Genomic DNA, 13,203 nt, shown 5'->3' on the forward strand with positions numbered 1-13,203 from the left:
ACATAGGAGAAAAACAAAACATCTCTGTTGAAGAGACCAGAGCAGTAGTTATCGACCATGGTTACAAATTCAAACTATCTGGAGAGATTTAAAAACTACTGAAGCCAGGGCCCCCATCTAGGATGGAGTTAAAAGAGAATCCAGGGGTTGGGGTCTGGGCCTTGGCTGCTTGTATGTGAGCTTATTCTGGTTTCTGTCTTTCCCAAGGAATCGCTGACCTGTTTGTTTTTCAAGCCTAACTGGCATTCCAATATTCACCCAACACATTTCTTTTTATTTAAGTTACTTAGGGTCATGTCTGTTGCTGGCAACTATAAAACCTTGACTACCATCATTAGCAGGATAACTCCAAAAAGCTAAGGAGCTGTGCCTGTCTCTTTCACTTCTGGATCCTAAGTGACGAGTACAGTTCCCGGCACACGGTAGAGATAAAAAAATATGTTTAATAACATAATTGAGAGCTACCCAAGTGTTGATCCTAACTGGAATAGATTAATTCTAGGTTTCCTTGGATCAAAGAGATAATGTACGCAAAATTCCTAGCTTTTATATGTGGACACTGAGCAAATGATTGTAGTGGTTGTTTTTGAACACTGGAGTTAAAAGGTGGGTTAAGACTTAAATGACTTTACAGTAAATAAAGTTTTGTAAAGAAAGAAATAATGAAAGATTTATTGGAACACAGCCATGCTCATTCATTTCTATATTGTCTAGGTCTTTGTGCTATAATAGTGGAGTTACATTGTAGCAATAGTAGTAACAGAGATGGTATGGTCTGCAAAACAAAATACGTATATATTTCTTAAATTTTTAAACAGATGACTGGTAAGGGGATCTTAACCCTTGACTTGGTGTTGTCAGCACCACGCTCGCCCAAGTGAGCCACGGGCCGGCCCTTGCAAAACAAAATATTTACTACCTGGCCCTTTACAGAAAATTTTGCTCACCCTGGTCTAAGGATATAGATTTGATACATGCATTTGTGCAAGATATCCTCCTTCTGTTTCTCCAGATCAATTTTCCACCCCTTCTGCCTAGTTCTGTGCCAAGGAGGCTGGCCTATCTGATAGGGTCTATGGCAGTGATTCTTAATGTATGCTCCTGGTATCAGCATCACACCAGCAATACCTGTGATCTTGTGGAAAATTCTTTTCTTTTCTTTTTTTTTTTTTTTAACTTTTATTTTGTCGATATACATTGTGGTTGATTATTGTTGCCCATCACCAAAACCTCCCTCCCTCCTCCCTCTCCTTCCTCCCCCGGAACAATGTCCTTTCTGTTTGCTTGTCGTATCAACTTCAAGTAATTGTGGTTGTTATATCTTCTTCCCCCCCCCCCGATTTTGTATGTGTGTGTGTGTGTGTGTGAATTTATATATTAATTTTTAACTCCCACCAATAAGTGAGAACATGTGGTATTTCTCTTTCTGTGCCTGACTCGTTTCACTTAATATAATTCTCTCAAGGTCCATCCATGTTGTTGCAAATGGCAGTATTTCATTCGTTTTTATAGCTGAGTAGTATTCCATTGTGTAGATGTACCACATTTTCTGTATCCACTCATCCGATGATGGACATTTGGGCTGGTTCCAACTCTTGGCTATTGTAAAGAGTGCTGCAATGAAGATTGGGAACAGGTATACATTCGACTTGATGATTTCCATTCCTCTGGGTATATTCCCAGCAGTGGGATAGCTGGGTCATATGGTAGATCTATCTGCAATTGTTTGAGGAACCTCCATACCATTTTCCATAGAGGCTGCACCATTTTGCAGTCCCACCAACAATGTACGAGAGTTCCTTTTTCTCTGCAACCTCGCCAGAATTTATCGTTCAGAGTCTTTTGGATTTTAGCCATCCTAACTGGGGTTAGATGATATCTCAGTGTGCTTTTGATTTCCATGTCCTGGATGCTGAGCGATGTTGAGCATTTTTTGATATGTCTGTTGGCCATTTGTATATCTTCCTTAGAAAAATGCCTACTTAGCTCTTTTGCCCATTTTTTAATTGGGTTGCTTGTTTTTTTCTTGTAAAGTTGTTTGAGTTCCTTATATATTCTGGATATTAATCCTTTGTCAGATGTATATTTTGCAAATATTTCCTCCCACTCTGTTGGTTGTCTTTTAACTCTGTTAATTGTTTCTTTAGCTGTGCAGAAGCTTTTTAGTTTGATATAATCTCGTTTGTTTATTTTTCCTTTGGTTGCCCGTGCTTTTGGGGTCGTATTCATGAAGTCTGTGCCCAGTCCTATTTCCTGAAGTGTTTCTCCTATGTTTTCTTTAAGAAGTTTTATTGTTTCAGGGTGTATATTTAAATCCTTAATCCATTTTGAGTTGATTTTAGTATACGGTGAGAGGTATGGATCTAGTTTCATTCTCCTGCATATGGATATCCAGTTATCCCAGCACAATTTGCTGAAGAGGCAGTCCCTTCCCCAGTGAATAGGCTTGGTGCCTTTGTCAAAGATCAGATGGCAGTAAGTGTGTGGGTTGATTTCTGGATTCTCTATTCTATTCCATTGGTCAGTGTGTCTGTTTTTATGCCAGTACCATACTGTTTTGGTTATTATAGCTTTGTAGTATAGCTTAAAGTCAGGTAGTGTTATGCCTCCAGCTTTATTTTTTTTGCTGAGCATTGCTTTGGCTATTCGTGGTCTTTTATTGTTCCATATAAATGTCTGAATAGTTTTTTCCATTTCTGAGAAAAATGTCTTTGGAATTTTGATGGGGATTGCATTGAATTTGTATATCACTTTGGGTAGTATGGACATTTTCACTATGTTGATTCTTCCAATCCAAGAGCATGGGATATCTTTCAATTTTCTTGTATCCTCTCTAATTTCTCTCAGCAGTGGTTTGTAGTTCTCATTATAGAGATTTTTCACCTCCTTGGTTAACTCAATTCCTAAGTATTTAATTTTTTTGGTGGCTATTGTAAATGGGCAGGCTTTCTTGACTTCTCTTTCTGCATGTTCACTATTGGAGAAAAGAAATGCTACTGATTTTTGTGTGTTGATTTTGTATCCTGCTACTCTGCTGAAATCATTTATCAATTCCAAGAGTTTTTTTGTAGAGGTTTTAGGCTGTTCGATATATAGGATCATGTCATCTGCAAACAGGGACAGTTTGACTTCATCTTTTCCAATTTGGATGCCCTTTATTTCCTTCTCTTCTCTGATTGCTCTGGCTAGTACTTCCAACACTATGTTGAATAGGAGTGGTGAGAGTGGGCATCCTTGTCTAGTTCCTGTTCTTAAAGGAAAAGCTTTCAGCTTTTCCTCATTCAGGATGATATTGACAGTGGGTTTGTCATATATGGCTTTAATTATGTTGAGATACTTTCCCTCTATACCTAACTTATAGAGGGTCTTTGTCATGAATGAGTGCTGAACTTTATCAAATGCTTTTTCAGCATCTATAGAGATGATCATATGGTCCTTTTGTTTGACTTTATTAATATGGTGTATCACATTTATTGATTTGCGTATGTTGAACCAACCTTGCATCCGTGGGATGAATCCCACTTGATCGTGGTGAATAATTTTACGTATGTGTTGCTGTATTCTGTTTGCTAGTATTTTAGTGAGGATTTTTGCATCTATATTCATCAAGGATATCGGCCTGTAATTTTCTTTTTTGGTTATATCTTTACCTGGTTTTGGTATCAGGATGATGTTTGCTTCATAGAATGAGTTTGGGAGATTTGCATCTGTTTCAATCTTTTGGAATAGTTTGTAAAGAATCGGTGGCAATTCCTCTTTGAATGTTTGGTAAAATTCTGCTGTGAATCCATCTGGTCCTGGGCTTTTCTTTGTTGGGAGCCTTCTGATAACAGCTTCAATCTCCTTTATTGTTATTGGTCTGTTCAAATTTTCTACGTCTTCATGGTTCAGTTTTGGGAGCTTGTGTGTGTCCAGAATTTTATCCATTTCCTCCAGATTTTCAAATTTGTTGGCGTATAGTTGTTTATAGTAGTCTTGAATGATTCCTTGTATTTCACATGAATCAGTTGTAATATTGCCTTTTTCATTTCTAATTTTTGTTATTTGAATCTTCTCCTTTTTTTTGTTAGCCATACTAATGGTTTGTCAATTTTATTTTACTTTCCGAATAACCAACTTTTTGATTCATTGATCCTTTGTATTGTTTTTTGGGTTTCAATTTCATTCAGTTCTGCTCTGATCTTAATGATTTCTTTCCGTCTGCTAACTTTAGGTTTGGATTGTTCTTGTTTTTCTAGTCCTTTAAGGTGAAGTGTTAGGTTGTTCACTTGCCATCTTTCCATTCTTCTGAGGTGAGCATTTAATGCAATAAATTTCCCCCTTAATACTGCTTTTGCAGTATCCCACAGGTTTTCATATGATGTATCATTATTTTCATTAGTTTCAATAAATTTTTTGATTTCCTGCTTGATTTCTTCTTGGACCCATATGACATTAAGTAGAATGCTGTTTAATTTCCATGTATTTGTATAGTTTCCAGAGTTTCATTTGTTATTAATTTCTAGTTTTAATCCATTGTGGTCTGAGAAAATACATGGGATAATTCTAATTTTTTTGAATTTATTGAGACTTGATTTGTGACCTAATATGTGATCTATCCTGGAGAATCATCCATGTGCTGATGAGAAGAATGAATATTCTGAGGTTGTTGGATGGAATGTTCTGTAGATACCTGCCAATTCCAATTGGTCTAGAGTATTGTTTAGATTTTGTGTTTCTCTGCTGATTCTTTGCCTAGATGATCGGTCTAATATTGACAGTGGGGTGTTCAGGTCCCCTGCTATTATGGTATTAGTGTCTATTTCCTTCTTTAGGTCTAATAGAGTTTGTTTTATAAATCTGGGTGCTCCAACATTTGGGTGCATACATATTTATGATTGTTATGTCTTCTTGATGCATTAGTCCTTTTATCATTATGTAGTGTCCCTCATTGTCTCTTTTTATGGTTTTTAGTTTAAAGTCTATTTTGTCAGATATAAGAATAGCTACTCCAGCTCGTTTTTCTTTTCTGTTTGCATGGTAAGTCTTTTTCCATCCTTTCACTCTCAGTCTATGTGAATCTTTATGGGTGAGGTGGGTCTCTTTTAGGCAGCATATAGTTGGGTCCTCCTTTTTAATCCAGTTAGCCAGTCTGTGTCTTTTGATTGGGGAATTTAAGCCTTTTACATTAAGAGTTGTTATTGAAAGGTGTTGATTTATTCCTACCATTTTATTGGTTGTTTGGTTGTCTTGGGTGTCTTTTGTTCCTTGCTTTCTGATTTACTGTTTCGTTTCTGTGTTTGTTGGTTCCTTAGGTTGTAGATAGTGTTTTTGTTCGTTTCTTTTCTCTTCATGAATGCCATTTATATTATATTAGTGGGTTTTGATTTTTCTTGGGTTTTTATGGCAGTGGTAGTTATTTTTCAGGAACCAAACCCAGTACTCCCTTGTGGATTTCTTGTAAGGGTGGTCCTGTGGTAGTGAACTCCCATAGTTTTTGTTTGTCTGAGAAATATACTCTTTGCCCTTCATTTCAGAAGGATAGCCTTGCAGGGTAGAGTATTCTTGGCTGGCAATCTTTGTCTTTTAGTATTTTGAAAATATCATCCCATTCCTTTCTAGCTTTTAGGGTTTGTGATGAAAAGTCTGATGTTAGCCTGATTGGGGCTCCCTTATAGGTCATTTGATGCTTCTCTCTTGCAGCTTTTAAGATTCTCTTTTTGTCTCTGAGTTTTGTCAGTTTGAGTATAACATGTCTTGGAGAGGGCCTTTTTGGGTTGAATACGTTTGGAGATCATTGAGCTTCCTGGATCTGAAGATCTGTGATTTTTCCTATACCTGGGAAGTTTTCTGCCACTATTTTGTTGAATATGTTTTCAATGCAATCTCCGTTTTCCTCCCCTTTTGGCATACCCATGACTCGGATATTTGAGTGCTTAATGTTGTCTGATATCTCTCTCAGATTTTCTTCAATGTCTTTGATTCTTTTTTCTTTTTTTTTTGTCTGCTTGTGTTATTTCAAACAGCCCATCTTCAAGTTAAGAGGTTCTCTCTTCAACTTTGACAAGCCTGCTGGTTAAACTCTCCATTGTGTTTTTTATTTCGCTGAATAACTTCTTCAGTTTGGCAAGTTCTGCTACATTTTTTTTCAGGACATTGATTTCCTTGTACATTTCCTCTTTCAGGTCCTGTATACTTTTCCTCATTTCATCATGATGTCTAGCTGAGTTTTCTTGTATCTCATTTAGTGTCCTTAGAATTATCACTCGAAATTCCTTGTCAGTCATTTCAAGGGCTTCTTGTTCTATAGGATCTAGTGTTTGAGATTTATTAACTTTTGGTGGTGTACTTTCTTGATTTTTTGTATTTCTGGTATCTTTTTTTTGATGTTTATTCATTGTGGCAGGGGGTTTCACCGTCCACTGGTTTGAGACTATTGACTCACTTAGATGTTGCTGTGGTTGCCAATTTGGTATGGCTACCCCCGCAACTGCTCTGTTGGCCTCTAGTGCCTTGTGTGTGTGGTTGCCTCGTGTCTTGGGCCTCTCCGAGGAGCCACCTCTCTGGTCAGCTAGGACTCTGCTGGGCTGCTGGATCATGAGGTGGTACCACAGGGTGTGTGGTACCTCCCATGCAGGACTTCTCCCTGTTCCATGCGCTCTGGCCCGGGCTGTTGGATCATGCAGTGGCGACCCCACAGGGTGAGTGGTTTCTGTCGAGTCTCCACCTCCCTAGCCGGACATCTCCCCTCTCTGTGGGCTTGGGCTGGGCTGGGATGTGTCTTCTACAGCCCTCGTCTATCAGCTGGGCCTTCAAGACCCTGCTAGGCACCGCCTCGCCCAGGAAGTCTACCGGGTTTCTGCTAAGCACAGACGACCGGTCACTCTGGGTGACTTTGTAGCACTGTGTAGATCTCTCTTGGGACTTATCACCTTCCTCCTTGTATTGCGGTTATTTGTGTACTTGTCTTATCTCCCACACCAGAACGTGAGCTCCTCAGGGGAGGAGCCTGCAGCACAGTGTTCACCTTTGAATCCCCCCGGCGTGGACCGAGTCCGGTTCCCGCCTGCAGTCAGCTCTCCGGCAGGTTCAAGTGAACTCGGGAATTCTCCGACCACACTATTCCTAACCAGAAATCGGTTAGGCATTTTTCTGAACTGGTGGCCGCAGAGATGGTATCTGCCTCCTGGTAACAGGACGTTTACCGGGGGCCAGAGCCAAGGGTGTGTTGGAGTGACAGTCGGTCTAGCCCGTACTTCCTTGCCCTCCCAATGCTGAGCAGGGCTGGGCTGGGGGTCACTCACAGGGCTGTGCTGTGTTGGGCGCCTCCCTCTCTGCCTCTGCATTGTCACCGTCCCCGTTCTTGGCCGCCGCCGTCTTGGGCTGCTCACTCGGTCCCGCGGCGCGGCTCGGGCACTCCCAGGAATCTTCTTTTATGCCGGCCTGAAACCTCGAATCCTGAATAGGGCAGCTGGCCGCCTTCAGCGCGGCCCCAGCCTCCAGGATCCTGGCAGCGTCAACAGCAGCCCCCGCGCCATGTTCCCTGTTTAGAGACTTGCTTTTGCAGCTAAGAAACAGTTCTTTTCCTGCTCCATACTTCAAAGTTGTTGCCTGTAAATGAGGCAGCCTCTCCTGCCAAGGGCAAAGTGGCGGTCAGCCCCCACGACCGGCCACCAGCAGCGGTCCTCCCTTAAGAGACGGCAAGAGGAAGGTCCACAAGTTTCCCGGCTGCCTAAGGCCCAGTGGCCGCCTTTTCCACCTCAGCTACTTCGCGCCAACTACCGCAGCCACCGCCATCTTAGGATCCTTTTGGAAAATCCTTGAGCACCACTCCAGACCAATAGAATCAGAAACTTTGGGGGTGGGGTCCAGGAATATTCATTTTAACAGCCCTTCAGGCAATGCTGATACTTGTTACAGTTTGAGAACCATTGGTGTATGGTGATGAGCTCTTTTGCCCTTTAGCTTCTGGTTGAGTTCTGCCAGGGGGGGCACCAGTAAGAGATGGGAGGGAGGGAGGGAGAAAGGGAGGAAGGGAGGAAAGAGAGCAGGCTAAGGTATTTACTCACTGTCTCCCACCCTGTGGGTCATTTAATTCCTCAACTGAATGTCTTGGCTCCTGTATGGTGGACCTCTCTGGGCAACTTCCTCTGCATTGGGTTCCATTAGCCACAACTGTACTTGCACAGCTTTCAGGCCTGGGAGTGGTTAGAGGAGCTTCTATTGCCAAACTTGGGGTTCATTTTGGCTGCTGTGGCTTCCCTGTAGCCTTCCCACACCTTTGTAAATAGTCTCTTTATTAGATGCTCCTCAAAGTATTCCACTTTGAATTTGCATCTAGCTGGGATCTTGACCAATACAAAATATAATATGGTAACTTGTAAGGTATCATATTATCAAGACAGAATGAATGATACTCAGTAATGGTTTTGAGAGCCCAGAGGATAGAAACTTCTCAACAGAAACTTTTGGTGGCTGAAGTGCTCCCAGAAGACTCCAGAAGAGGCATGACCTGACTGGTCTTTTAAGGATGAGTTATACACACTTAAATAGTAGAATGCTTTCCAAGCTAGGGAAGCAATAGCACAGAGGTAGAGAGTATATGAGGGTACTTAGTAGAAAAATAGAATTAGAAGATAATACACTCTTTATGAACTTTTTGATGTACCCTCATATATGACTCTTGGGCAACAGTGAGTTGTTGAATTTGGCTAACATACAATGTTAGGTTTGAGAACCACTGTGGTAGGCAGTAAGGTGCTATTGAAATTTTCTAAGCAGGTGAGTGATGTCTTCTGCTGTGACAGAAGCTTAAGAATGAGCTCAAATAATCCGGAATTTAACGGGAAGCTTTAAGACTGGAGGGACTAAAGTTAAAATTCAGCTTTGCCTCATGCTAGCTGTGTGGCCATTTGTCAATAACTTAATGTCTCTGAGCCTTAGTTTCCTCTATAAAATAGAAATGGTGGTACCTTGTATGGGTGTCATAAAGACTCAGTGAAGAGTTGTTTGTAGAGCATCAGTATAGGGCCTAAAATACTGTAAATGCTCATGACCTAGTAGTTATTACTGTGGTCACTCTTATTTTTCTTCTCAACCGCAAGGACGTACTGAGTGCTCGACAGTTGTCAGTTAGAAAGGGATGTGCAGTGAGTGGCCTGGGCTCTGATTGGCAGATGATACACCCTGATGTGATCTAGCACCGCCTCCCAGTGCCCTCTCCTTCCCCCAAAGACCTTCTGTGGAAGCTACTGTGCTCCCCTCTAAGCAAGCACTCTCCCTATGGCCATCTCTAAGAGAAACAGTGTTGCAAGGACTCTTATTTAGGGTGTCAATACTTGTATCACTTGTACATTTATAATGTGAAGTGCAAGTGAAGTAGAATTCTCTCCTCACAGAAGGCCACAAAGAATGAAAATATGCTGCATGCAAAGACATTGGCATTTCCTACATGCTTATTGGCAGGTGGTTTCATTTGGGGGTGAGCTCTTTTTGGACATTTTTTTGTCCTATAGGTTAAGGAACTAATTTTTTAAAAAAATTTTTTATTGTGTATATCTTAGGTATACAACATGACATTATAGGATAGAAATAGATAGTAAAGTGGTTACTATAGTGATGCAAATTGACATATCCATAATCTCACCTAGTTTCTCCCACCCCCTTTTTTGGTGGTAAGAGTATCTAGAATCTACTCATTTAGCAGAAATCCCTAATACAGTACAATTTTATTAACTATAGTCTTCCTGCTGTAAATTAGATCTCTTCACTTGATCATCCTACATATTTGCTACTTTACATAAGGAATTAATACTTTTACAAAAATTTTTAATTTTAAAAATTTTTATTTTAACTTATACATTGTATTGTACATATTTATGGGGTTCAATCTGATGTTTGGATTAGATATATATGTTGTATAATAATCAGGTCAGGGTAGTTAACATGTCAGTCATCTCATACATGTATCATTTCTTTGTGGCAAAAACATTCAAAAGCCTCTTTTTTAGCTATTATGTAATACACAAACCTCAATAGGGTGACTATGGTTAACAGTTAAGTTTTGGCCATTTTTAAAGTGAGCAAGCCTTAACCAAGACATACTAGTGGGAGTCAGACAAAATACTGGGTAATCCAGATGGGGCAGCCTCTCTTCTCTCGTAATGCCCCCCAGGAATAGAACTGAGAATTGAGAGATCATCTCTCAAGTAGATACAGCCTCCAGGAGTATATCTACCTCTTGGTGGGTTTGTATCTTTATACTCCCTGAACTCATATTCTGGTAATTTCAGGAGAAAGTGGAGACAGGCACTATGTCAATCTACCATGTTTAAATGGAAGTCAAGCTGATGTTCTCATTTTATGTTTCAAAAGATAGCTTTGCCATTTTTGGCTATTTGGTTTTGTCAAGGTTTTGTTAACCAGAGTCATTAGATTTCATCTCAGAAGACCCAAGGAGATTTGTTTTAGGTTTCATAGTTTACCTTTAGGAGATTTTCACCAAAATTGAATTATGTCCCCCACAAACTCCCTGAAGCTCAAATTGTGTCCCCTAGGTTTTATGTATAAGAAACTTGGCCCCCACTGTGACTGTTAAGAGGGTGGGAAATCCTATTACAGCAATTGAAAGGTGGGGCCTTGAAGAGGTGCTTAGATTGTAGGACCATGCCGTAATGAATGGGTTAAAAATGGTGGTCAGGGGCATGGTTCTGAGGGCTTTAAAAGAAGAGAGTGGAGAGTCTCTCTCTCTCTCTCTCTGCTCTCTATACTTCCACCATCTTGCAAGGTGAGACCCCTGGGCCACTGTTGCCACCACCGGATGGACTTTGGACTTCCCAGCCTCAGAAACTAAGCAATACATTTTGTTTTCTTTATAAATCACCCAGTTTCAAGTATTTTGTTATAAGCAACAGAAATGGACTTATACAGTACTGATACCTTCTTTATTACCAAAGTTAACGTGAGTGAGCAATGTATCCATTCATGAGAGAAGGGGCAGAAAGTCTTATCAATCTGGACCTATCAGCTTGGACCAGGGGATCTTTCATCTGGCTCAAAAAAATCTGCCATAGAATATTGCTGAGCTACATCAGTTATTTAAAAAAAAGTATGCACATACCCCAAAGTCATATTTTTCAGGTCCCCTATGCACTCTGTTTACATATCCATGGTCATTAGGTTAATCTCTGGGTGTTTTCTCTGCTTTGCTGGGAATCTATATTCATCTGCTTCTTTCTTGTCTCTCACTCACATCTCTTTGGTCGCTCAGAATACACTCAAACAACTGCTTCTGAAGCAGCACGGAGGATTTCTTATACCATTTCAGTACTTACTACTTCATAGACTTTAGAGCTGTGGAGGATTTTAGAGAGCATCTAGTAGCTTCAAATTTGCGTCCTACAGATTAAAATGAAGAATTTTCTTTACATAAAATCTTAAGGGAAAGCCTAGAATATGAAGCAGGGAGGTTGAGAGCTGCTCTGGGTAATGTAGGAAAGGAGATCTGACCTTCTGCAACCTGCTTGCATCTCCCTAGGGGTTTGGAGGAGCATGGTTTAAACACCACTGGTCCTGATAATGCTCGTTTGAAGATGAGCTGAGCCCCCTTGAGGGGAAGTCATTTGCTCAAGGTCACACACCAGATTAGTCTGGGATTTGAATCCAGGCCTCCTTATATTTTACCACTTCCTTTAGATTTTCTTTAAAGTGAACAGTAGCTGCCTCCTATTAGCCAGGCTGTCCTTTTTTCCCCCTTCAAATCCTCACATCCCTCCACTTCATTTCTAGTCTAATAAGAAAAATCATAAATAACAGTTCTCCCTGAACTGGCTTCCTGCCCCGGTACTGCATGCATCCTGTTGGCTTTTTAGTTTTAGTTTTGGAGTCAAAGGCCTAGTGACAGCCACTATCGTGTAGGAATTTTTTGCTATTCAATAAATGCTAATAAACCACAATTTGCAATCCTAACAATCGCTGCCACCTGAACCCAATGCAAGGGTAAAGATTACTTTGGTCTGAATTGGATTTGAAAAGGCTGAAAGAACGGGCTTTGAGTGCGCAGTGGGAATGCCAGTTGAATATTAATTATAGCGGCACTGCTGGCCTGTGGAAGGTGCAGTCGTTCAGCGATGAGAGCTGGAGAGGGATGATTGAAAGCAGAAAGGATCCTTGTGCACGTGGAATCCAAGAGAGCGTGGCTTCAAACAGTGTCCAGGGAGCCTTGGGGTGGCTTTCCGCAGCTGTCCTGGTGTTCAGAGAGGTCTTTCTGGTCTTCTCATTTGCTCTTTTTATTTACTCCTCAGAATCAGCAGGATGACTCAGCCAGGAGCTATCTCAGGGGCAGGTTTTAATTAGTGGCTGGGGGATTCAGAATGTGTCAGTGAGGTAGATGAGGGTTCTGGAACCTCCTTACCTCATTAATTATTTCCCACATTCCAGGAATGGGATGCTCATGTCTCCAGTGGCTCAGATACATCATTACGATAAGTCTACTTTGTGCAGTAGGTGTCTGCACACAAGCACACAGAGCATTAGTAACATGGTGGGGGTGGGGGAGATGCGGGGCGGTGCAGGGATAGAGATTTGCTTTATGGATGTACTGAGCCTTGGGCAAGAGATGATTTCCATAGAACTCAACCCCTGGCAAACTTTTAAATTATGTATACTGAATAATGTCCTACAGATCTAACTGCCCAATACATTGTGTGACTAATTGTTTCTTTTCACTTAAAATGGGAGCCTCCTGGTAGGCTGTAAGTTTTGGTGCAATTATGTTAGCCCCAGGGCCAGGGCCGGGCCATTTTAGCCACCTGAGGAGTGTGCTAATTGTCCTGAAGTATGCTGCCTGGTGTGTGGCTCATTGCTGTAGTGGTTTTAATGGGAACTTCTAATTAAAAATAAGGAAGTCAGGGCTGGGTGCATTCCTCCTGCATCAGGGGTGCAGGCAGGGCTCCTTAGAGCACACCGGTGTGAGCACGCCCATGACGGGAGCCAGCTGGGGCAGAATGAATGTACCTCTGCTGTGGTTTGTCTACTGAGGCATGGTTCAGGCTGTTGGAACTGTAATTAGAGCTGGGTCAAAGTCAACATGTCTTCCAGGGCGCCAATCCTTCTCCCAGGCTCTGTGTCGGTGTTTGGAGTGTGTGTTTGCTGAGAGCCGGGGAGGGGAGGAGGCTGGAAAGCTTAAGCAGCTGGAGGTACTGACAAAAACCTTGAGGGAGCTGG

This window comes from Cynocephalus volans, chromosome 2 (genome assembly GCF_027409185.1).
Source record: "Cynocephalus volans isolate mCynVol1 chromosome 2, mCynVol1.pri, whole genome shotgun sequence".
Lineage (NCBI taxonomy): Eukaryota > Metazoa > Chordata > Mammalia > Dermoptera > Cynocephalidae > Cynocephalus > Cynocephalus volans.